This window comes from Danio rerio, chromosome 9 (genome assembly GCF_052040795.2).
Source record: "Danio rerio strain M-AB ecotype USA chromosome 9, GRCz13ab, whole genome shotgun sequence".
In the NCBI taxonomy this organism is placed as follows: domain Eukaryota; kingdom Metazoa; phylum Chordata; class Actinopteri; order Cypriniformes; family Danionidae; genus Danio; species Danio rerio.
Window position 1 is genome coordinate 27,385,484 of NC_141029.1, and position 26,757 is coordinate 27,412,240.

General features: G+C 35.7%; 1 protein-coding gene and 1 long non-coding RNA gene across 13 annotated transcripts in view; one reads left to right on the forward strand and one right to left on the reverse strand.

The window, feature by feature from the left end:
- The first annotated feature begins 17,506 nt into the window (after window positions 1-17,506).
- Window positions 17,507-26,757, forward strand: part of zeb2a (zinc finger E-box binding homeobox 2a) — a 264,051-nt gene continuing 254,800 nt past the window's right edge. For all 12 annotated transcript variants that reach the window (XM_087265739.1, XM_087265745.1, XM_087265736.1 and 9 more), the window contains exons 1-2: window positions 17,507-17,583; window positions 18,733-18,952. The gene's annotated coding sequence lies outside the window, so the exon portion shown is untranslated. The remainder of the gene's footprint in view (window positions 17,584-18,732; window positions 18,953-26,757) is intronic.
- LOC141376136 (uncharacterized) lies at window positions 20,615-25,157 on the reverse strand. Its single transcript, XR_015499440.1, has 3 exons — window positions 24,737-25,157; window positions 24,206-24,523; window positions 20,615-22,750 (listed from the first exon to the last, which is right to left on the reverse strand). It is a non-coding gene; the product is annotated as an uncharacterized LOC141376136 (long non-coding RNA).

Sequence of the window (26,757 nt, forward strand, 5' to 3'; positions counted from 1 at the left end):
AGTTCATTCCGCTGTGGTGACCTCCGAAATAGAGTCTAACCCAAAGGAAAATGAATGAATAAATATTCTTTCAGAAGATTAGCATAATTTAACCTTTGTACAGGTTCTGTTTTGAACATTGAATGCCCTGAAGCTCCCAAAGGTAAAACTGTGAGTACGTCATGAGATTAAATGACAGGAAACCAATACAGTTAATCACTTAAATATTATTTTTAGATCAAAACATTATAATCCTTATATGAAACAGGCTTACATTTGGACAAATTATGAAGACATTTGTTACGATGATTTGTTAGTTAGTTTGTTAGAGTTAGTTGAGCTCCAGTGAAGTGTCTGAATTCGTAGATGTGTGATTAAAACGATAAAACTATGATTAATTACAATACTATGTTGTTGTTGCTATTATTTATTTATTTATTTATTATAATTACCGTTTGTCAGGCTCCAGCACACCTGCCTGTGCTTTTCAGGACTTTGATGATTTGCTTCAGGTGTGTTTGATTAGAGCAGGGCCTGGACTCTGCAGGAAGGTAGAGTTAAACAATAAAAGCTCTTAATGGAAAAGGCCTGTGGAATGTTTGGATAATGAACTCTTGAAAAGAGGGTAATTGATGTCAGGTGTTCCAGTCAGTTCAGGTGTGGCTTCCCACCATACACTTAACTGCGTCAAATTAACCACCTGCTGCTGACTCGAAAGAAATATGGACACATGAAAAAAATATATATTTCAAAGGAGCTGAGAAGATGATAACGCTTTGAGCCTTCATCGGTCTGCTTGTTCCTCTCATTAGAAGAGTCTTCAAAAGATGATTGAACTGGTGTCTCATAATAAATGAAATAAGACCTAAATATGATCATTTGTACATTTGTACAGTAGTGTAAAGTAATTAATTACAAATACTCAAATGACTGTGAGTATTTTTTTCTCAGAAATTGTAATTTACTAAGTAGTTTTTTAAATGTGTTTTACTCTTCCTTGACTACATTTTTAGTGCAGTATCTGTACTTTAACTCTACTACTTTCCTTCAACCTGCAGTCACAACTTTATTTTTTCCTGCCTGGGAATTTGATAAATCAGTCATAAGCTAAACTTTAATATCAAAACTATGTGAACCCAATCAGTTCCAAGTTGGCAAAAAGTTTCCAGTCATAGTTAAGACATGATATGCAACACTCATTGGACATTTTACTACATATAAGGGCTCACATTCTTCTTTCATCACAGAAGCTGATTGTTGAAACTATTTACTCAACAAAGATGCCACTGTAAAATGTTTACATGTCTGTAGTTCATTAGATTATATGGTTTTAATTACTTTAGGCAGATAAAAATCGTTTTACTGCAACTGTTTAACCTACATAATAGATTCAGGTCCACTTTAACTTTTAGCCAAAGAACAAAAAGTTTTTAGAGTTTATTTTTTTATCATATAAATAATACAAAATACAGTATATACACATATTCATGGAGTAATTTCAGGTGTATTCCCCTAACTCCCCCCTCCAACCCAAAAAATAAACAACAACATAAAACCATTGTGAATAAAATTATTTTTAGTTTGAAAGCAAAATATGTATGCTGTTGTTTGTAATATTAAATTGACATTGTCATAATTACCTTTTTTTAAATATAAATTTTAATAGTATTTTTTTAATCAGTTATGAGTTTAAAGTTTAAAGGACTTTATTTCAGTGACATTTACTCCAATTTGTTGATCATCAGATTATGTTCTTATGCATTTTATACAACGATATATGATATGGTATGATATGATGTAAAGGATGGATGGATGGTAAATATCATTATAATGCAGTCATCACTGTTCTTTAAACATTTTAAGATGCTGATTTGGTGATTATTTATCTATATATATATTTTTTTATTTTTTATTTAAGATTATTTTTATATAATGCTTTTTGTATTCCTGCATTAATAGAAAGATCAGCATTATTTAAAATAGAAAGTTTGGTCACGTGACAAATGTCTTTACTGTCATCAGACATATGCTTCCTTGGCAGAAAAAAGTATTACTAAAGATTAATTCAGTCCGAATAAATTTTCAGAAAAACCCAAATTTTCAGCTTAAATGAGCAAAACCACCCACTATCTTCCGGACTTCTCCCCCAGCGTCAGTCACTTTCTGTCAATCGGTAATTCACTTATTCATGGAGATTGATTTTAACATGTTTAACAACTAACACTGTAGTGAAGACATTTTAAGCAAACCACAGTTAAATCTGCATGCAATTTTCTATTATTTTAAAGCTGTTTTTAACAATAACTAAAATTCAATTATACAATTAAAAGAACAAATTTCTAAAAAAAAAAATATATATATATATAAAAATATTATCTGTCTATTTCTAAAGACACCAGTTCACTCATCTGCCTTTACAACCAATACCAGTCACATAAATCTGTCAAATGTCAGCTCTTACCCCAAACCCAAGCTGTGAAAGGTGTTGAGGTAATGACAAACTTGCCTGCCCTTTACATTTAATGTCTTTTTTACTTCTCATAATTCACCCCCCTGATTTTATATCCAGCTTTCCATGTCATATATTTGTTAGGTATGAGTCAGCGTGTGGAAGGCAGAGTCCGTGAGGTATTTGGAAAAGTGTTTGGATACCACTATGAAAGCATTTATTTAATTTGGCATGAATGGAGGTGGAATTATGTCCTCTTAAGAACGGTTGCGACAAGGTACTGATGCCAGACCAGTTGTGTGTGCAAACTCAGATATGTTTTCTGTTGCTAAGAAATGTTGAAGAATAAGAGTATGTCTGAAAAAAAATATGATCTATGCTGGAAAAGTAGGATAGTATTTGGTGGCTAAATGTAAAGTTCAGAAACCATTGTATTTAGCGACACTGATGGACAGTAAGTGAACTGCAACCAGCAATGCTTGCAAAAAGCGATGAATTGCTTTACTTTGTTAAAAATGTAGTAATCTCATTGTAGCCTGGAACTGTTAAGTTGACTTAATTTTTAAGAATTATGCAAATTATTATTTTACTTAATAATTTTAAGGCAAAAGTCAACTAATTGCTTTTTGCAGTGTATATGTAATTTATAAGTGCTGCTGGGTAGTAATTTCTTTCATTCATTTTCTTTTCATCTTAGTCCCTTTATTAATCAGGGGTCGCCACAGCGGAATTAACCGCCAACTTATCCAGCATATGTTTTTACACATGCAGCGGATGACCTTCCAGCCGCAACCCAACACTGGGAAACACACATACTCTTGCACACATGGTTATTCATTTATTACATGTAATCTAGATTATGCAATCATTTTACAAGAACTGTTTACTTGCTTTGTATATGGTTTACACGATTTCAGTTCTTCACAATGGTAATACATTTTTCGTAATATTTTTGGTTCTCCGTTATTGTTTTTTGTACCATGTTTTTTTTTTCATGTCGAGTAAAGATGCAGGAATCCTTCAAAACTCCTACAGGGAACACATAGGGCACCTACAGGAATCCTACAGGGAACATGAATCCTGTGTGTTCCCAGTATAATTCCTGCAGGAGTCTTGCATGTACATGCAGAATGTCTGGCATGTTCCTTGTAGAAATCCTACAAGAACACCACAACCCACTCAAAATGGTTGAGCAACCCACCAGTGGAGAAACATAGCTCATTCAAGATAAATATGATTTTTGAATGAGTCCTATTGGATATGAAGACTACAACTCCCATGACTCCACACTACACCACCTGACAAAAGTCGTGTCACTTATCCAAGTTTTAGGACCAAAAAATAATGACTCGACTTCTAGTTAATCATTTGGTATCAGAAGTGGCTTATATGAAAGGCAAAGGTCTCTAGATCACGCTTATTTTACCAAAATTAAATGTGATCATGCCTTGATTTTTAACTATTTAATTAGGACAGTAAGGTCTGACTTTGCTTAGACAAAAGTTTTGTTACTTAACAGAAATAATGTACAGTACAGAATATAAAGTCATGATGCAGTGGAAAAATAATTAATATTGTGTATCTCCCATGAGCTTGGAGGACTGCATCTAGTCATCTGGAATGGCAAAGAAAGCATTCTTGCAGGACTCCAAGAGTTCATCAATATTCTTTGGATTTATCTTCAATGCCTCCTCCATCTTATCCCAGACATGCTCAATAATGTTAATATCTAGTGACTGGGCTGGCCAATCCTGTAGCACCTTGACCTTCTTTGCTTTCAGGAACTTCCTACTGAAGAATTTGCCCTCTCCTGTGGTTTGTAATATAATTGGCAGCACAAATGTCTTGATACCTCAGGCTGATGATGTTGCCATACACTCTGCAGATCTCCTGCATACCCCCATAGTGAATGTAATCCTAAACCATGATTTTTCCTTCACAAAACTTGATTGATCTCTGTGAGAATCTTGGGTCCATGCGAGTTCCAATAGGTCTTCTGCAGTATTTGTGATGATTGAGATGCAGTTTCACAGATGATTCATCTGAAAAATGCCACTTTTCCAAATGACCATCTATAAGTCTACTTTTGTCAGGTAGTCCTTGTTTGTTTTCAATTTGCACCCTAGCGGATACTAATAATATTCTCCTTTCATTAGACTTGCTATTTTTTTCAATTGAACAATTCAATTTGAACTGTTGTAACTCAAGTGCTACTCAACATGTACGGAGTAATATATTAAAGAAAATTAATCAGTAATGCTTACACTACACAGTGTTACTGCAAAAAGTAGTTACTACAAAGCATTACTTTTCTAACACGTTACTCCAAACAATGTTTGTTATGCTGTGACAACCCCTAATGAAGAAAAAATAAGCCAAAGGAGATTGAGAGTGTGTATAGTAGCACACATTAGTAATAAAAAAGTGATTAAAAATGCAAAACTCCTACATTTGATATATTAAATGACAATTTATGATTCTGAATGTCACAGCTTGGACTTTAAAAAAGCAGTGTGGACACAGATCACAAATCCCTTGATGCAATATTGTTTATATTTTCTAAATAAATAATGGCCACTGTGAGGCCTTCCCTTTGTGCATCATACACATGCTTCTAAAAGCTGTGTCAAATGGGCAGAAAAGTTTCATTTTGAGATGACTGTAGCGTTCAGACGGTCCTCAAACGGCTCGCCTCTTTCTCTTCTGTGGGCTAGTTTGAGAGAGGACAAGTGGGTTTTTCTTATCCCCTTCCTCCCTTGGCCTTCTTAGTCTTTTCAATGTCACACAAAAGCTGTGATAATCAAGGCTCAATTTCCCTCTCTTTCTCAATGAGTTTGGTCTGAATTTATTACGATGCCAGAGACTTACTCTTTGATGTCATTAAATCCATGAGGGAGTTCATTTTCTCTCAAAGCACTTTATCAAAGCACTTCAGATGCGTCCTCGAGCTTTCTCCAGCGCACAAGCGTTCTACCAGAGGCTGTTCAGCACAGACGCATACAGTGTGTCCTTCCTACGAGCCCTGGAAAACTGAGCTGCTGCAGCGACTATTTGGAGATCAGTCGCTTCATAACCCAGAGAAGCAAGAAGGGTCAAAGGTCACTTTTGATATTATTAAGTTCAAATGTTTATCTTTCTTCCCCCTTCCTTTTAAGCTTTTTTTTATGTAACTTGATTTGATTCCAGTGCACAGTGTGGAGTAATAAACAAAAAAAGGGCATCTATGATGAAAATGAACTGTGTGAAGGTTGTGTCTCCACAGTCATATTGGGGTGATATAAAGACAATAAGTGTATTTTTTATTATCTGATGTTAAAATAGGATTCAAAACCCTCTAATTTTAAGACCCACTGCAACGTGAGTGGTTTCCCTGCCCACCGAATTGATTGTTAACATGTCTCTGTAGTAATAATATAATCATATCCACAAGACAGGATGTGCGCAAAGCAACTGGGATTAAAAGATCTGTTTAGCTGTGATCATCAATCAATCATCAAATGTGATCAGGAATGAGTTTTACAAGTTTAAAACATTTTTAAAACAGTGCATGTTTGTAATGAATTACAGTGATTTTACAGTCTTTACTTTATCACGACAGCCATGTGTCAGTACAATTATAAAAAAGACGCTTCAATCCTGGTTTGTGGACGTTAAATCAGGTTTATTTTGAACATTAACATTACGGATATCCATACAGCAGTGGATATTAATGCATATCCTGTCACATTTGCCATGCAGTGCAAAGTTAATGTGACTTATTGTCGCATAAAAGCTTGAATTACTCCACAACAAATACATCAAATAATCATTGGGAAACTTCTTACTGTAGTATTTCTCACAAAAGTTACGCAAGATCTGCTTCCTTTATGTCTGTCCTTGTGCTGTTTATCTGATGCAGTCAGAGATTGAGGCATACTCTGACAGGCACATGGGATCGGTGGGTGGGGAGAACTAGCATTAAAGACACGGGCAACTAAAACAGCTACATTTTGTTCAGAGCAGTAAATCCAATATTCTATAGGTATAATAAATAATCTGATGGGTGTTTTGAGCTGAAACTTTACAGACACTTTCTGGAGAACGTCAAAAGACTTATCTTATATCTTAAAAAAGGGGTGCCCTTTGAAGAAATTAAATAAAACTGAAAAAATTGTCTGAATACAATTTACCAACATGCCAAAATCAAAATGAAATAACAATAAAATGTAAACTATTGTAAAATTATAATTTGAGTTTTAGTTAACTGAAGCTAAAGATAATAATAACAATAATAATAATGTAAAAGCATAACCAAAACAGACAATATTTATATATAAAAAAGATAATACATTCAAACTAAACTTACTCAACAATAATGAAATAGCAATGACATTAGTTGAAAATAGATTCTTTTTTACATTTAAAAAATATTTAAAAGGTAAATAATTTATTCATATGTGCTTATTATTATATACATTTTTTAACCTTTTTTTCATCTTGCAGTTAGAATTTGCACAAGAACAAGACTGCTAAAAAGGATTACATTTTAATTAGGTAAAAATAACCAACTAAATAAATAAATGAATGAATGAATGAATTAATTAATTAATCAATAAAATGAATGAATGAATAAAATTAGTTTGGTTATTAATTTTCCTGAATGTTTTTATTGAACGTGTACATAAGATTTTCTTTATCTTCAACTCTTTAACTGCCCCACCAAGAGAAAAAATACTTGCATTGCATTTCTTAACTCCTACTGTTGCTAGTTAACACAATGCATTTTTTTTCTAAAACAACAACCTCTACCAAATGGTTGATATGTCGGTTTATGATGAAAGTACTGGACTTAATACAATCTGAAAATGTGAAGTGTAAAACCAATTTATTAAAAAAAATATTCGAAATAAAACATTTTTGAATAATAAATCATCTTGAAGTATGCCATAAAAAAATCAGATTCTCATTTAACACGTTTTCTTGTTTGCTTTTGTACAATAAAACTAAAATCAAGTGAAGAAGTGCAACATGATTATGTTTGTCTGATTTTTTTGGAAACCAAAAATGCTGTGTGGTGTAAACCATTATTTAAAACAGTAATTCTTTAATTGACTTTAACAGTCAAAACATGGTCAACCATTTGGTAGAGTAGGCGGTTAAAGGGTTGTTCCACATTGAAAAAATATTGAAGCTTTGACATCCTAGCTTATTTAAATACAGCAGTAAATGAATCCATATTTTTTTAAAGATACAAACTTGTGTCGGTATCTGCAATATGTCATTTGCAATCATTTCACCTCTCACAGAGTAGAAAGATTAACTTATTATTATGAATATTCATTTATCTGCTTAATTTATTCAGATTTATTCTGCATCGTCCCTACGAGCAGGACACAATGAGAGGCCCGATTTAAATCTCCATCTTGTCACAATGTCATTTCATATTTGAAAAGAGCAAGAGATGGCCATTTAACTCACAAATAAAGTGGCCGCTAATTAAATCAGACAAGGACAATGACTTGTGATACTTAAACTGGGATAAAACATAAAGGCCTGTGATAAGACTGAATGGTCAATCAGCGCTACCAAATGAGGTCTCCTTAGGTTATCTCAGATAAATGACTTCACTCCGCAGACACAAACAATACAGAACTGCCAAAATCGCTCATATGTGCCATTGTCTGTGTTGAAATGCAACTTTTTTGTGCTTTTTTTTCATGCAACGGTGCGTGACTTGAAACGGGACAGCACTTTATTTTCCAGCTAAATCTGTAAAGTTTGTGTTGCAAGGCCAAGGCACTAAGAGAGTGTTTTCTTTATGTGTGTACTTAAATTCCTACTTAAAACAAATTTGTGTCCTCCCATGTGGCATGGCTTCTGAGACCCAGCAGATGAGATGCATCTGTACTCTAAATAAGGCTCCTTGAGGGCGTGATGAATCTCGGCGTGGAGCGAAAACAGAGTGGCTTACATCCAAAGACTAACGCAAGACAGTTATGCAGTATTCCCCCTTTCTTTTTCACACACACTTCACTAAATAGCGCGCCGCTAATAAAAAAGCCAGCTTAACATCAACACGCTCGCTGCAATCAAATAAGTTATTGTTCTGCAACTTGTTTTTCCAGGGAGGATTCAACAAAACAAGAACGCACCAAAAAAATGGTGGACTATAAAAGTAAAGCTATGATGAGAAGTATTGTGATTAATAAGGCCTCCACATACCCCACAGCCATCCAGTGTCGTCGCTTAGTAGTGCATGTGACTGCTGTTGTTGACACAGTTTTATTTTCTCATGAGATCTCTGTTAGGTTGGTTTAAATGCTGTAAGCCAGCTGTTGACTAATGGTGATTCAAGTACTGTAAGTTCTTGCTAATAACAGCACTGGGGAGACACTGAAATATAGTCAATTAAAGCTGCCTTTAAGCGATATCTGCCTGTCTGGACTGTGATACAAATGCAGCCATGAAAACCAAATCATTTCACAACATTTGTGGGAACAGATTAAACTATTTAAGTAGACTAACTTTATTAAAGTAAAAACTTTATTTTTCATTATTAGTTTTTTATTGTTTGGGTAAAAATTTTCTTGAATATTATTATTATTATTTTCTTCATTATCGCTGTACAATATAGACAGAAAACGTAAGTATTTTATGTTTTGGCAGTTTAGTGGCTAATTCGTACGAATTCGTTTGAGTTCAGTCGTAAGAAAATGTACGATTTTAAAAAGGAGGCGTGGCACCTAACCCCACCCCTAAACCCAACTGTCATTGGGGGATACGCAAGTCGTACTAAAATGTACGAATTAGATTGTGCGAATTTGTACGAATTAGCCACTAAATGAAAAAGTTACGAATTGCCGTGAGATTGTGTTGGTATTTCATGTGTAAGCATAATTATCAGCAGATATTTATTCTTTTTTTTAATCCCAGCAATTAATTTTTTTTTCCAACTCATCCTCAGTAGTGTACCGCACTACAATAGCAATCCTACAAAACCTTACAAATATGTAAATCTTAAATTAACAGAAAATTAAGCATTAACACATCTCTCACAATTTTATTCTTGTGCAGAATCCACTACATCTCACTTGGTTTAATGGTTTAAGTTCAGCTTAATACAATCATATTTTGAGTTTACAGAACTTTCTATTGTGCTATTTTCACTTGATTCAGCTTAAAACTCTGGTTTTTTAATGATCTATAATAAACTTGACATGCTTTTGATTTTGAAAATGTATTTTAAGTATTTAAGTGGATTTTAAAAAGTAAATAAATGAATGAATGAACTTTAAAAGTTTTTGAGGGTGGGGGTGTTGGTGGCATGTTTTGAGACTCTTAATAGTATTCTCTATTTTGTGATTCATGTTTTTATTTAATATTTTTAATGTTCCCTGTTTATTTATGCATTTGCATTGCATTCTGAGACCTTGATCTTTCCTCCAGCAACTTTTAACCTTGTAAAGTCACTTATGTTAACATTTTTAATAGTTTGAAGTGATATTTTGTCTGAGTCTGTGTTATATACTGTATTACGGTACAAAACAATGTAATAAACTGCCAGTATCTGTTATACAGACTAATTTCTCTATATATTATTTCTTACACATTATATTTATTGAATTATTTTAATTGCTGGCAGGTAGCTCTCTGCAACTCTCACATGGTCGCCCAATAAAGCTAAGCAGGGCTGTGCCCGGTTAGTGCATTGGATGGGAGACCACATGGGAAAGGTAGGTCGTTAGCTAGGTCGTTGCTGGAAGTGGTGTAAGTGAGACCAACGGGGGCGCTCAATCTGTGGTCTGTGTGGGTCCTAACGCCCCAGTACAATAAAGGGGGCTCTATACTGCTCAGTGATCATGTGAAACCGAGGACCAAGTGGGCCTCAGCGAGCTTTTTGGGGGGTTGCATCATATTTGTACATTTATTTAGCAGTGGACAATTAGGCGAACAATCATGTTGCCTTAGTTCATTTTATCTTCTGGCTGACCAAAAAATGGACAAATTTGTAATTTCCTCCTCCACAAATAGATAGAGTCTCAATGATTCACCTTCAGCAGCTAATACTAATGACCCATTTATACTGTACGTAGCTGAGGAAGCTCTAAACATTTCGGGTCGCAGCACTAGCAATACTGGAAACACAAAAAGCAGAAAATACCAAGATAGTTACCTGAACTATGGTTTTTTCCATTTTTTCGAAGCAAGGTGTCCCTGACCCAGCCACAGTGTATGATATGAGCCAAAGTTCTTGCTAACGTATGCATGAGGTCGTCCATAATAATCAGACATTTGTAGACAACTCATCTCCAATACCGCAACAAGCCCAGAGCATTTTTTGAGCGCAAAGCAAAAGAATTGACACCCACCCAAAATGAGATGAGGGACATCACAGCCATGTCACAGGTAAATATAGGGCAAATTTAAAGGCCAAAGGCGTACGTTTTACATTTATAAATGGCCTACTGATGTTTTGCTTATATATTTGACATTAGGCTATTATTTGTGCATAATCATATCTAGATATAGTAAAAAAAAAAACATACCGTTTGTTTGAAAACAACATTTTTTTTTGTCATTCTAACTGCAAACTTATATGGGCGATTATATCATTAAATGTTAAGGGGGGCCTTACAATATTTTAGGGGAAAAACAGTGGTCTAAGCCCCCCCCAAAAAAAGATTGGGAACCACTGCTATTATGCATTTCACAACTGTAAATGAAAAGAAAAAAATTGTGAATCACAAAATACGGAAATTTTAAAGAACAGATTTTTTTTACAGTGTATGTTATATTCAGTTTTAAACACTGATAATGTAAACATAGTCACTGATGTAGAAGAACTGATTATCTGTAAACATCAAATTAACAGTTAATCCTGTGACAGACAATATAAGCCGTTTTATAAGTGGATGTTAACTTATTCTACTTTAACAGTAAGAGTCAGTAAACATGTATAGCAAACAGGATGTCTGAAAGGGACCATCAAAACAAAGTATAACTCTCTGGCATACTTCCTTTCACTTTTTGTACAGCTCAATGGGGTTTCACAACAGCCTATAATAGCCCATATTTTGCCACATTAAAATGACATTGTTATGGTGCTCAAAAATCTGCCAAAATCACCATGATGTCCCTAAAGATTTGATTTGAGCCACTTCTTCATCCTTTCTCTACTGGAAACCCTGTGATCAGAGGAAACCAAGGCACATTGATCCATACTGAAACAAAAATGTTTATTGTGAGGCTCTGTATTGAAAATAGGGTTTACATGGTGGAGCGTTGTCTATAAAAGTCATAAAAACAAAGGAGGGATGTGGCTCCCAGAGTGCTTGGACATTAGCGCAGGAAATGGAACAAGGTCAGAAAATTAAAAGTGCAATTTTCCGGTTCTCATTTTCTTAATTCATTGCAGCTTAAGCTGTTCTCTACTAAGGCTGGTCGGAAGGAAGGAAGGGGTTTTGGCTTCGACCAGTGGTCTCTTAGCAATAGCACAAATCCGTTCAAACCAACGTGCTGCTGTCCTTGTGGCATCCTCTCTCTTTTTATGAAGAATGGAGGCTTCAACTTGTAGATGAACACACAATGAGCTGTGTTAGTTTAGAGCTGCTGCTGCTGCTGAGAAACTGACAATAAACAGCAAGCCTGTAGTTACAATGAAATTCAAAGGATGACTGTGACATTGAGGTTCTTATTTACTTATATTTACAAGTTTTTTTTTTTACTTTCTCAGTGACAGCTGATTATGGATTGTGAATTAATATGAAAATAAAAAAAATAATAAAAAAAAGTTACACAGTACAAAAATTTGAGTTATTCAGTCACACCTAAATAAATATTTGCAGGTGCAAAGGATTATAGAATCAACATAATATTTTAAATAATTTTTATAATTTGTGGCATTTTTAAAACAAATGTTAAGATAAACGAGCCGTTGTAGCCATTCGTCAACATACTTAAAACATTTTGTAACATTATGTAACAACCCATATCATTTAAATGATGCAATAAAATGGAATAAAATCATGTTAAAGCTTCATTACATGGCCTAATTCTCACATTTTATAGTTGTTTATAAGGTTGCTTATTGTTTATTATTTTTTTTTTAGCAAGAACTAATATCTCATTCTACATGGTAATATTTTCCATCCCCTATTACTATCCCATATGTAAGCTTAACTTTTACAATATCCTAATAACTTTAAAGTATATATTTTGGGCAAAAGTTGTTCTATAGTGAATATGTTAAAGTATTACCAAATTAATTTGATGGAAAAACAGAGAGTGTGTGAGAGAGAAGGGGGCAGTATTACATAAAATAGCTTCTTTAATACGGGGAAAAACTAAACAAATAGAGCTACTGTATTATTTCTACGAAAAGTGTACTTCTGTGAAACATTCCTGTGTTTAGCCCCAAACCATTACTTAAGTTGCATAATTTCCCAATAATTTCACATCAAATGATTTTTACATTGAGGTCAATTTTATACGCCTTTCTCACATATTTGGAAATGTAAAGTGATTATTATTTATTTTTTTATCTCCAGCTAAGCGTTAAAACCTTTTTTAAGGCCACCGTGGTGTCATATTACCTTGGTCTGCACCACAAACAGGCTTTCCAGTAGTTATTACTCTAATTTTGTTCACTGTTTTTGAAATCTTATCTTACATTGTACAATGGCAACTACCTCTTGATTGTGTAACCCTGGAAAATCAGAATATGCCGTAAATGATTCACTTATTTAAGTATAGCTTTCATAATCATATTAGTTCCAGCATTTGATATAAAAACAGACCTGAATGGTGGGAATATTTTCCAAAATAATCTCCTGCCTGGATGATCACCTAATAGACCATACATGCTTTTCAAATATTTACATAAAAAATTGTTCAACCCAGTTGTATAATGTACATAATTGGTTTACATGAGAGATACTTTAGAAAAACAGATGACTTTGTTTATACATTATACAGTGAACTCATTTTCTTGTTCAATAACGCAGTCTGAGAAGATTCACGCTTTATGACATTGCACATTATACTGCTGGAGGCAGCCATCATAAGATGGGTACACTGTGGTCATAAAGGCAAGGACATGGTCAGCAACAATACTCAGGTAGGCTGTGGCATTGACACAATGCTCAGTTGGTATTAATGGGCCCAAAGTGTGCCAAGAAAATATTCCCCACACCATTACACCACCAGCCTGAATCGTTGATACAAGGCAGGATAGATCCATGCTTTTATGCTGTTGATGCCAAATTGTAACCCTACCAAACAAATGTCACAGCGGAAATCAAGACTCATCAGACTAAGCAACATTTTTCCAATCTTCTATTGTCCAATTTTGCTGAGCTTGTGCAAATTGTAGCCTCAATTTCCTGTTCTTAGCTGATAGAGGTGGGACCTGGTGTGGTCTTCTGCTGCTGTAGCCCATCTGCCTTAATGTTGGATGTATTGTGCATTCAGAGATGCTCTTCTGCATACCTCAGTTGTGACAAGTGCTTATTTGAGTATTTTGATTTGCCTTTCTATCAGCTGGAACCAGTTCAGCCATTCTCCTCTGACCTCTGGCATCAACAAGGCATTTGCGCCCAGAGAACTGCCGCTTATTGGATATTTTCTCTTTTTCAGATTATTCTCTGTAAACCCTAGAGATGGTTGTGCATGAAAATCCCAGTAGATTAGCAGTTTCTGAAATACTCAGACCAGCCTGCCTGGCACCAACAACCATGCTACGTTCAAATCACTTAAATCACCTTTCTTCCTCATTCTGATGCTTGGTTTGAACTGCAGCAGATCGTCTTAAACATGTCTACATGCCTAAATGCATTTAGTTGCTGCCACGTGATTGGCTGATTAGAAATTTGCGTTAACCAGTAGTTAGACAGGTGTACCTAATAAAATGGCCATTAAGTGTAAGTAAGCCATTGAATCATTCAACCATCAAACCATCTTTCACATCCTTCAGACTGAGTCATTCAGTAACCAAACATCTCTACTGTGTGTGTTTTGTTCAGCTGTTACTTTATTTAGATTGGTTATATTCTCCTTGGTGTTGCAACCAAAGTAGCTGCTACTGTCATTGTCTACATTGCTGTCTTACCCATAAGCTGGTTTACAGTTTATTGAACTGTTCTACAAAAGCAAGGCTGTTGTACTTAAGCCTCTCGTTTCATCTGTCTGGTCCTTGTATATGTGTAGTTTCCTCCTGTACAGTCAACTAAATTAAGAATGGGCTCTTATCAGCAGCTATCAAGATTTCCACTCTGTAAAGACCCCCCAACTTCACTAACATGTTACACATGGCACATGTGTTTGCTATTACAGCCATTTTCCTAAGCCACACACTTCTGTGCTCTTGCAAATGAGAGGTTCACAGCCTTGCATCGCCACCACTTATTCCTCCGAAGACTCCCAAAGCTGGATGGGACACGGCGCTCCAGCCTGCGAATCCTGATTATATTTCCTCCCCATCTGATATACATTGGAGGTAATGAATCTCGCGTAGATCAAGCAGTGATATATTCCCGTAGAAATCAGCAACGGAGCATTGAGGTCGATTGTGTCATCTTTGATTGCCTGTTAATGATAGCCTGGCACTTTTGCAGGTCTCCAAGTTTTTTATTCTATAAAATATGTATGTACTGCAGCAATTTGCAACATCTATTAAACAGAACATTTTATTTTATTCAGGTGCAAGAAATAAAATACGCAGAACATCAAAATATCCCGGTCCAAGACAAAATGTAATGCCACAATGGTTGAAACTTTCCAGTTGCTTACAGCTTGGAGATGAGATGGGCCCTCTTGGCACCCTCCTTCTGGCAGTGTCTTTGCACACAAGTATCCGAGCTATCCTGTGCCAGCTCTTAAACACAATCCTCCAATGCTACTCTGGGTTTGGCACGGGCCTGGAATTGGGGACCAGAGCTAAATAACTCCAGACTCTCTAAGCATTTGAAGGGCAACATTTCTGATGTACGGTGCGAGAATCGGGGGCCTGTGTTTTCCAACCAGACTGATAAGGCTATTAAAGGCGTTGTTTCTGTCGTGAAACAGAACGTGGCCAGCTAGCGGGAGAAAAAGCAGTCCTTTTGTTTTTGAGAGGACAGAAGGATTTCTTGAGGCCTTTGGTTCTTTTGTAATCACATCCAGACTCTGCTTGATTATGATATGTGAGCTATCGCATCACTCAAATCCCTAAAGTGGCTTATGGTCTTATAGGTGACATTTGAGGTTGTATTGGCCTGTGCGCTGTCAATACACTGCCTGTGCACCAACCATATTTAATATGGGGATATGTTACATTCATAATATAGAAGGTTCAGCATAGAAATTGGTTCCAAACAACAATAAAGGTCTAATATATATATATATATATATATATATATATATATATATATATATATATATATATATATATATATATATATATATAGCTAATTAACTGGGGAAAAGGGAGGCGGAGGGACTATTTAATGCACCTTACAGTTTCATTTGTGCAAAATCCATAATTCTCTATTAAAATACTCTGAGACTTCTTTCCTAAACAAAACAATCCCGTAGGCCTACACTAAGCCTACTGACATAACAGTTTCAGTCTTTATTTAGAGACAAGCATGAGTTTATGGATGTTGTTTTTTAAGAGTTTCAATACAGTGGCAGAAATCCCCCTTTAGAACAGGCGTTCGATTCAACAGTCCCTGCGCATGTGATCTGGCCCCTGCCACACAATTCTGCCCCTAAGGCTATGTAAATAGCAGTCATTCAGTCATGTTCAATATGACAGACAACACAACGATGTACTAGGGTGAAAAGTCGTGACTCTCTCAACCCTGTCCCAGCAAGACACCGTGTTTGTCACATGACCTCAGAAGGTTCACTTAAGTTTAAGTGGCTTGCAGTGTCATCATATTAATCATCCAAACAGGATGCATTTACATGTTTTTTCTTCCTATCAGTAATAGTGGATGAAAGCATGTATTGTATTTGACTTACTCTTAAAATATAATGCTTGTAAATCTAACTTAAGTGAGAGTTTAACTGAGTTATTACATTATGCCCTAGAATTATGTTGGGATAAATGCTCATTGTTAAAAGAAACCTGCAGCACTTGCTGGTGTCAGTTTGAATTAATTGTATAATAAAGTAATTTGTTTAAATTGAATGGTTTTAATCAGCATGTATTTAAAATAAAATACATTATATGCAGCCCCATGGTGGCTCAGTGGTTATCACTGTTGCCTTACAGCAAGAAGGTCGCTATTTTGAGTCCCGGCGGGGTCAGTTGGCATTTCTGTGTTTTCTGCGTTTGAGTTTGTAGGTTCTCCCTGTGTTGGCGTGGGTTTCCTCTGCATGCTCCGCTTTCCTCCATAGTCCAAAGACATGCGCTTTGGGTGAATTGGGTAAACAAAATTGGGCATAGTATTTGAGAGAGTGTGTGTGTAAATGTGAGAGTGCATTAATGCATTGGCTATTTAAATGCTGATGGGTCAATAGTCTTCTCCAATTTGTATGCAGGCAGGTATAATCTGCAAAGCTGTGCATTTATCCATGATTAGTCATAAAATTTAAAAGTATATTTTTAGGCTTTAGCAACATAATAAATACAGATACACAGAACATTTTATATAAATTATTATATAATTTTAGTGTTTGTATTATTTGTTAACTTATTTACAGTTTTGGTTGAAAAAAAAGGATTGAAGGTTTTTTGGCCTTTAAAAAGAAAAAAAAAGTATTGTTGAAACTATACTTTGAAAATGTTACCTCACAATTATTCAAAACTTTAAAATTTACGATCTTATACATTTTTTTGCATTTCTTTAAGGGGTCATGGTAGGGTCATGTGTTTAGTATAATTCTAAATGGATAAGCCGAGTTCAATGGCTTTTATTACACTCGTGACCTCATCAATTACTAGACCATTGTTTGTCTTTTGCTGCGGTCATATGTAGTATATTTAAGCAAAATTAACTTTATTTTTAATGACATATGACATTAGCGAGCCTTCCTCGTGTTGTGTTGGGTCATTTACCTTTAATCTTCAGACCACGCCCTTTACACCAGAAAGAATTCCTGCGCGCATGTGCGTGCGTCGAAGCCCGCGGTCGCGGTTTGCCAATCTTTCCCAAGATGTAATGAGAGGAGAGGAATATAAATTTATTAGTCAGGTAAGTTATGGTAATGTAAATTCATCGAATTTAATTGCGCTTATTGTAGGCTAACCCGTATTCTGTCTGATAAACAGATGTACCTGACGAAACATAACAATCATTTTGTAACTTTTTCAATGAACCCCGTCAGATGATGCGTTACAAACATACAAATAACCACCGCTTTGTTAAAATATAACCAACTTTTCATGCTCATTATAAACACAAAATTGCATTGGCTGTTACACATGTTTAATGATTTTTGTGGTAAATTTGGTTATACAAACAGGAATGTAAACAACAACAACCTAAAAAACAAACAAACATATAATCAACGTAGCTACGTGTAGACCAATGAGGCAAAGTTGGTTTTATCTTCTGACATTCGTTCATTTTGGAGTAATGACAACTATTGACACGGTCCCATAGACATTTCTAATAGATATTACAAAATGTCTATGACTGTCACTGTGCCTATATTGTTAAATAGTCGGTCTAAAATAACATGCAAGTATGGCTTCATGATAAAACACCATTAGCACTGTTTGATTGAACAATGTTTTATTTGATAATCATTACTGTCTGCTAATATGATTTCCTTGTTTAGAATTTGCAAAGAATATTTTTGAAATTATATTATTAAGAAGAAAGTCTTTCCCTCAGTTAATGATAGCCTAAATTATATTGCCCTTTAATGTGACTGTCATTTTAAGATGGCATTTAATGCTTATTGGGCTTTCGTAAATGTATTGTGATATAATGTGTTTTATATAAACAGTAAGATCCTGGAGGAATGCTGTTTGAGAATACAGTCATAGAAGAGGATTTGCTCTTCATCCTGACAGTATTCATAATTTCGACTATTGGACTATAATTCAAAATTCGACTTTAACTGCAAGTCTGCCTCACAGATTTACTATGCAAGACGCTGGAAAAGAATAACAGGATACTAAGATACATAAAAAAGTTAATAAATCTTTAAGACTTTCTTGATTGGCAACATTTATTGCTGTAGTAGACTGATGCCATGTAACAGTATTACCATTACATGAAATTTGCATTAAATGCAGTATTTGCTTGAGTTAGTTACAGTCTTGGCACAAAATCATATCATTAGAGATTTATTTAATCATTTTAAACCTTAACATGTTTTCTCTTTTTATTCAGTTTGCATCGCTATACCAGGTATTCCTAATGTGCAGTGTGACAAGAAGAGAGGACAGCTTTATTAGCTCAGAGAACACGTTTGGCGGTGAGCATCTTTTAGCACCCTGTCCAGATGGCGCACGGCGATCGGATGTGGGGGAGCCACCAATAAATATATTTCCACATTTAAAGTACGGAAGAGGAAAAGAGTGTCGATCAAAGAGCCAGATCTCCAAGACAGGTACCAATTACCCTTTGGATCAGATATTTACCATTTGCCTTTGTGTGCCTTTCATTTTGCAGACAGTTTAAGCAAAGGCTGTCTTTGATCAGACTGATAAGCCATGGTGTATGCCAACACACGCATGCACGTTCTAACCCGCTATGGCACACACATACACTAATGCATGCTAAAATGCACTCAGCGCCACATGTGCAGCCAATTAGCAGCAGAGTGTTTATGGGGGATCCATATGAGTTTCAAACAGGGCACGCTGCTCAGCAGACTTTGATGGCTTACAGCTTTAACCTGCTCTCATCACACTGTTAGAGTAGGAATGGATGGAAATGTTGTTGAAACGTTTTCTTTGGTTTAAGGGTCTTTAGAGGTGGCGTGGGCTGAGCAGGCTAGAACTGCCATTGCATGCCAACTCCTGGAGTCATACATTTTTTACATGGAGAGCTTGGTGTTGAATTATTTTTGGTGAAAAGTTTTTGTTTACCACAGAAGAAATGTTTTCTACTTCTCTTAAAATCCCTGTTGTCAGAAAAAAAAATCCATATAGCTGATAGATCAGGCTAAGACATGTGCAGCATACTTGCCCACTTGATGCCCAGGAGATCACATGCAAGATTTTAAGCAAGAATTTCATTATAGTTTGTGCCCCAACATATGGCCTGGGTCAACGTTTGTTACACTGTTTGCAGCAAGCACTATTATATACATATAAAAATAATAAGAGTAAAGTTTGTACGGAAAGAAAGTTACAATCAAGATTTACAAACAAGTTACTTTAAAAAAATAATAGATTACAAATTACTGACTACTACTGGAAAATTGTAATCTGATTACATTACTAATTACTTAATGTAAAAAGTAATCAGATCACTAATTACTTTGCTTTAAAGTTACCTTTAAACATATAAATATACCTATAAATAAATATACAAAACAAACTGCAGGGTGTTCTGTGTTTTTCTGAGGTAATTAGTACCTAAATGTGTATATTTCAAAGTATGAAGCTGATTGGTCAGTTCTTGTCATGTGACTTGTGTTTTTCAACTGGGAGCGCCTAGGAAATGTGAGCCTGAACAATTTGAGCTCCAAATATGCGCAAAAGACACCATACGTGAACGGCCCCGTATGCAGCTACGCTTCTCTTCACATTAAGAAGATACCTTCACTCCTGATCCTGCATAAAAATTGAATTTAGCCTATGATTAGCCTTTGATTTTGGTGCCGGTGTCCTCCCTTGTGATGAGTATTGTCATAGAATGCTTCTGTTTTAGTGCTGAGCAAGTTGCTTGTCGAGTTAAAAGCAGTTGAATGTTGTTTAGACTGCATTTTACAGCAATATATATTTTTTTACGCTCAATGAAATCAAAGTAATGTCTGTATTTGCACTTCACAGCAACCATTTAATCTTGCGTTCTCCAGCAATTTAAAAACTTATTAACTGATGTTGCAGCAGAAGATGTGATTTAAAAGAAGCATTTTCTCTTCCAAAATCTATATTTATAATGTAAGTAACCCATTTACATTTACTTTAGTAACTGTAATCAAACTACACTAATTCAGAATGTAATTCGTTACATTACTGCTTTCCTCAAAAATGTAATTACAATACAGTAACTTGTTACTGTGGAATGCGTTACGCCCAACTCTGGTTACAACCATATTTTTAGATCATGTTTATTACAGCATGACAGTTTACTTTAATACCTTAAAACATTAAATTCATGTACGTTAATGCAAACTGATCTATTATGAATATAAACATCATCACTGTATGAGGGTATACAATGGGTAAACAGTGTTTGTAGCCTCTCAGGCGGAGAATTGGTCATTAACCGCAATAAACATAAATATCCCAGATCCAAAGCATTTCTTCAATAATATTATTTTCATAAACACTGTAATATTGTGAGATGCATGAATAAAATACAAATGCATATTTTTTCTGCTCTAAATGACTACCTTCCCAACTGGCAGTCTTACATTTAGCTTTCCCAATGTCCATTTTCAAGCACAGTGGGTGGACCAAGCAAATGTACTGAGCTTTCACTAGAAACAAATGCTGAGAGGGTCTCTGTTGTTGGGGATGAAAGAGGGTGAAAAAATGGTGACATATGTAGTTTATGAGTGGTACATGAAGCAAGTATTCAGATGCAATCAGAGATCAGTGGAAAAAAGGTACAGAACATTGTTATAAACAGAACATGGTTAATCCACATTGGTGCCAGTATCATTATTTTACTGCTGTTAATTGAGTAGGACCCTCCCCAGTTCTAAATTATAAATATCACTCATAGTTGATATTTATGACTCATGGTCTCATATCACAAAAATTCATTTTCCTTAAAAATAAATAAACTAAACATGCATAAAATGTTACAAAGGTCACTCCTTTTGTAGCATAGCCACAGGGTTTAAACAATATGCATGCTCATGTATTTATTTGTAGCGAAATTACGTAATTTATAATAGAGCTGGGCGATAAAATCGATATTTATTGACTGAACACCATTGTCAATATCGATAATAAAACAAGTTTGGCATGTAGTTTCGGTATGAAGCACTATAGTTTAATTAAAACATGACTCATTTCATTGGCCAATGAAAGCAAGCCACGGTTAAAAACATAATTTTTTTTAACTTTTATTGCTGAAACATGGAGGTCACAAACATTTTTTACGTTTTTTTTTCTTTGTGTAAAACAATGCGCAGGAGACATGCACTGGTTACGTCAGTTGTCTTTCATTTTCAGTTTTCCATTTTGGTTTTGTGAGATTTAATACAATTTGTAGGTGTGTTTGGAGGATTTAATGTTTAAAATAAATTGAAATGGTCCCTACGTTTATGGCATCCCATGGTTATAAATTTGAAAGGTTTGAAAATCGTCTAGTGTGTCCTAGATCTTAGTACAGTCATAAAGTCAATAGCTCTAGTGATTGATTCCATATCTGCTTCAATCCTCTGATATTTAATTTTTCAATAGAGCTCAACACATTGCACGCATCTCTGTTTTTGCCCCCCTTTCCCATCATGTGTTTGACAACTGCTCCTACAGGAGACAGGGATTACGATACAGCACGGTGGGAGTCAGATTAAAGGACAATACCCTAATCCAGACTGACATTTCAAAGTTTATCATAGTTCCTCAATTTGCGGTGGACCTAATCTGGGCCCTTTTATCAGATTAAGTCAGATATTTTGTTAAAATGATGGCTGACACAGCAACAAAGTGGTCATTTTCTTCTTCCAGGTTGAGATCTTGCACATCTGTCCTATACAGTATGGTGGCATGTTGCTGTTGTTTTTTTTCTCCTGAGGGATTAAAGTCTGATTTGAGAGCTCATTTCTTGATGGTAATCTGGTGGAGGATGATGGGTTATGAGGTCACTGAGTGCACAGGTGGGTCACATGCGTTGTCTCGCATTTAATGACCTGCAAATGCATGCAAAAGTGCAAAGATTCAAGGAAAACTACAACTAATGTGTGTTTTTTTGTAATATTGTTTAAAGATGACAGATTAGTAAATCATGCTCAGTCAAGAAAGTCAGCATATTTCAACCAACTTCACCTCGACAGAAGAATAGAACAGTACATTAATATGATATGCACATATTTTATGTATTGTGTGTGTTTGATGCCCAGGAGATCTCATTTGGTGGCTTCTCCACTGATCCCGACTGCTGTGTTGGTTATCAGAGACTGGTTCGCGTTCTTCAGATCAGTCCCTCCAAAATGGACTTTGAAGTTTGTGTCCCGTAAGGAGACGCTGGTCTCAGGGTGGCTGAGCTCTGGGATGAGCTGGACCTGTATGAAATAAGTTAGCTCTAGTTATAATAAGATCTCTTTTTAAAATTGGGTTTGAGAAATTTAAAATGGTTTGATTAAAATAAATTATAACTTAAGAAAATGAAAAAAGAATAGAGGAATATTCTGGATTGAATACAAGTTTAGCTCAATTGACAGTATTTGCTGTGTAAGGTTCAGCATTTATTTCTTTTTTAGAGATGCTTAAACAAGAAGGTGTAAAATGCAGAATTTGGTGGTTTGCAAGCAGAAAGTAAACCTGTGAAAAAAAAAGTTAAATGTGTTTGTTTTCTTTGTTTTATAGTTTTAGTTAACTACAATACCTTATTTAAATCTTAATTTATGTAGCATTATAGGTAAGGTAAGGATATTATGTTTCATATCATGCAAAATCAAAAATAATACATTTTTTTACAATACATTTAGGAACATTAGGATTTTTTAGCCTATCATTTTTTTAGCCAAATAATTTTAGGATTATTTTAATTTACCAACATTACTAAGGCAAATATTTTTAATAGTAAAAAACAACAATATTTAAGCAAAATATCTAATCTCTTTATAATAAAATAAACATGAGTGTTAAAGAGACTCTTAAACTTGATAAATAAAACATTACAAATTGTGTGCAATGGTAAAGATAGATCAACATCTGTAGGGGGTCAATAATAATTATACAGCAAACCTCAAACTTTGTAAACAAGACAAATTATTATAATCAAATCTGAGCTTTCAATTAAGAAAACTAGCCATCTTTATTGAAATACATGTTGCAACATTATAAATTGTGAAGTTGAATGACTACTTTACCCTATGCTAAAAAAAATCTTTCAGATGTGGAGCTAGTGGCTCGGATTTACAATTTCCTCATTGCTGCTATACGGCACCCGCGTGTGTTGTTCCTGAAGTGACAAGCAAGATTGTGTGCTTTGTGTTTGTCTGAGGTAATTAGTCTGCAGTTATTATTGAAATGTGTATTTCTCATACAAAGTGTGAAACAAATTTGGTTAGTTCTAGCGGTAGGGGCTCTCGGAAAAGTTCAGATGTTTTTCCAACTAGGTGTACCTGGTGTACCTGCACTTCCATTAGAAATGACTGACACCCTAAGCTTATTGGCATTGCTTTCAAACTGCGCACTCAGCAGCCATGATTAATAAAATGATAGGCTTCATACCGAAACTACACACCAAACTTGTTTTATTATCAATATTGGGAATGGTGTTGGGTCAATAAATATACAGAAATTGATTTTATCGCCCCGGCCCTATTATAAATTACGTAATTGTCACAAATAAACACATGAGCATGCACTACTTCAGCAGTGACCTTTGTAACATTTTATGCATGTTTGATTTATTTATTTTTAAGGAAAGTGTTTTTTTGTCATAATCAAATTTATGATGACATTAACTAGTACTGAACCTGGAAAATTATTTTCATATTTCCCAAACATGCCTTGTCTTGACGTCTTCCTCTCCACGATGCAATCATTGATAATCAAGAAGCCTTTAACTGGTGCCACGTAGGGTATACCCAAGAGTCCCAGGGAGTAAAATTAAATGCTGGTAAACCTATCGGCCCGGTATGCGCTCTGAGGGACAGTCATGGCACTGTGCCATGGGTTCAAACACGCAGGGTAAATATTTGCTTCTCTTTGGTAGGCCGGCTTCATGGAGGTCATTCGTCTGGGATTCCCTTGGCATCTGCCACTCTTTGTTGTTACAGTTGGCATTTTTGGCACAGGAAAGGTGGTGGGGCTAGAAAAACGGTCACCTGGAGAACAGAAAGAGAGACTTAGGAGCGAAACGGAAGCGTCAGAGCTGGCATTCATACAGCTTTTCCATTTGAAATTCAAGCTCCTTTTGTGCAGACCGTAAAAATGCAGGAAATGGACAAGAATGCATTTTGTCACTTTAGGTCACCTCTCTCTTGTTTTTTGAAGCCTTTTATGTGGAAATACATCAAGAGGGTTTCAAAGTGACTCACTCTTTCTCATGTTGCAGATATAAAACCGACATAATCCATCTCTTATCAAAGCGATTTCATCCGTGTCACTACAATGAATTCATCATTTATTCTTCCCAATTACATTTGATATCCACTCTCAAAAGGAAAGCATCCCACCCACTTCAGCGTGTCCTCTTGTGATCATGATCTGCCTGTAGATGGTGCTACATTCCACTGATCTGTTTCTCATCCCTCTATCATCTCTTACAATGAGTCCATTGTTTTCATATCCTGTCTTACCTCCTTTGCCCAAGATCCCCTACCGTTCACCCCCCCCCCCTCGCTCTCCTGCTCTATTTGACTATATCACTAGATTTGTCCTCCATCACAATACAAGCTACATTTTGTCAGTCTTCTTAAAACCCACCCAGCCAGGGCAGGCCTTGATTATGCCATCCGCGTGCTATCGTGGGCAGGAGGAGGAAGATGGCGTAAAACTCAAGTGCAGAGGAGGTGGGAATGGAGGAGGGAAAAGGCACATATACACAAACACACAATTCCCAAAGCACTCTTGGGGATTGGTGAGGGCCAAGAAATCTCTCTTCCCTGGAACACCTAATCCTTGGGTCGAGGCCAAGGACCACAATCTCTGTGCACAACTGACACCGGCCACCAGAGACACTTTAGGGTTTTTTAGGCGTGTCCTGTTCTCTCTCAGCTCACCGCAGCCAGAGCATGAAGTATGGGAGAAAGACTCGACAGCCCAAAGAAAATAAATGATGTGGGGAAATACAATTCTGAAGCTTTTCATAGGTGCTCACTGCAATTTTTCAATGAGAAAATCACAGTGTACATTTTGGTGCTGCATTGCTTGTGTGTGTGTCTGTGTGTCTGTGTCTGTGTCTGTGTGTGTGTGTCTGTGTGTGTGTGTGTGTCTGTGTGTGTGTGTGTGTGTGTGTGTGTGTGTGTGTGTGTGTGTGTGTGTGTGTGTGTGTGTGTGTGTGTACTAAAAGGAAAAACTTGACAGAGAATGTGAAACGACAGAATGGAACAAGTCTTTAGGGAACTTGAGTGGTGATTTGGGGAACTCGATTGTTTCGTGTAATTTATAGGCTTCTCGATTTCCGATGAATCCTAAGGTTATATGTGCAGAGGAGAACTGCTTGATTTGTTAAATACAAATGACGGCAGGGTTTACGTTTTTTAAATATTTAATGTACACTCTCTTCTGGATTTCATGCTGCAACATTTCCGTTGCCATGAAAATGTATCCTCTAAAAATCAAGACTTTGACTGAAATGGTAAATGGACAACATTGAGCTAAAAATATCCAGTCACAAGTCACTTATGCATGTTTCTTGCTGGCTTTCATGCTGTCAACTCACGTCTGTTCAAATAACAAATATAGTGAGTGACATGTTGCAGGTACCTTGCGGTCTGGGCATTTACACTTGAATGATACAAGTTTGCGGCACTAGTTGGCATGTAGCAAATAAATCTTCGACAGCTGTTGCATCCTGGACAGCGTTGTGTATTTATATAAGGGAAAATGCCACACTTCCGCTGGCTTTAAAAATGTAAACGTCAGACATGGCCAATTACAAGCAGGAAAAGCAGGAAATGTCAGGTGTGTTCCTTTAACCTCACAGCAGCCATTATTTTGTTGGTACAGTTTTAAGTTTTATTTATTTATTTATTTTTTATGTTTAAACTACATTTTCATACCCAATACTAGTGTGCATTTACCTTGTACAGTACCGTTGAATCATTCAATATCATAATTCAATTCATTTATATTTCTATAACGCTTTTACAATGTCTTTTTTGTATTTTTAATGATTATTGTAGGATTTATAATGCTTTGTCTCATTGTTTATCTTTTTTTACAAGTAGCAGAGTATTTACAACTAACGTATAGCCTATTTCTGTCGGTTCGCATCCCGTCCCTTTGAGCCACCTGGCGGCATAGTCACAAACTGAAAAAACACGTACCTAAAAACACACTCTTTCACCTATAGAGCATTGGCAGTACATGGTGCTGCGGTAATGGCCATATTAAA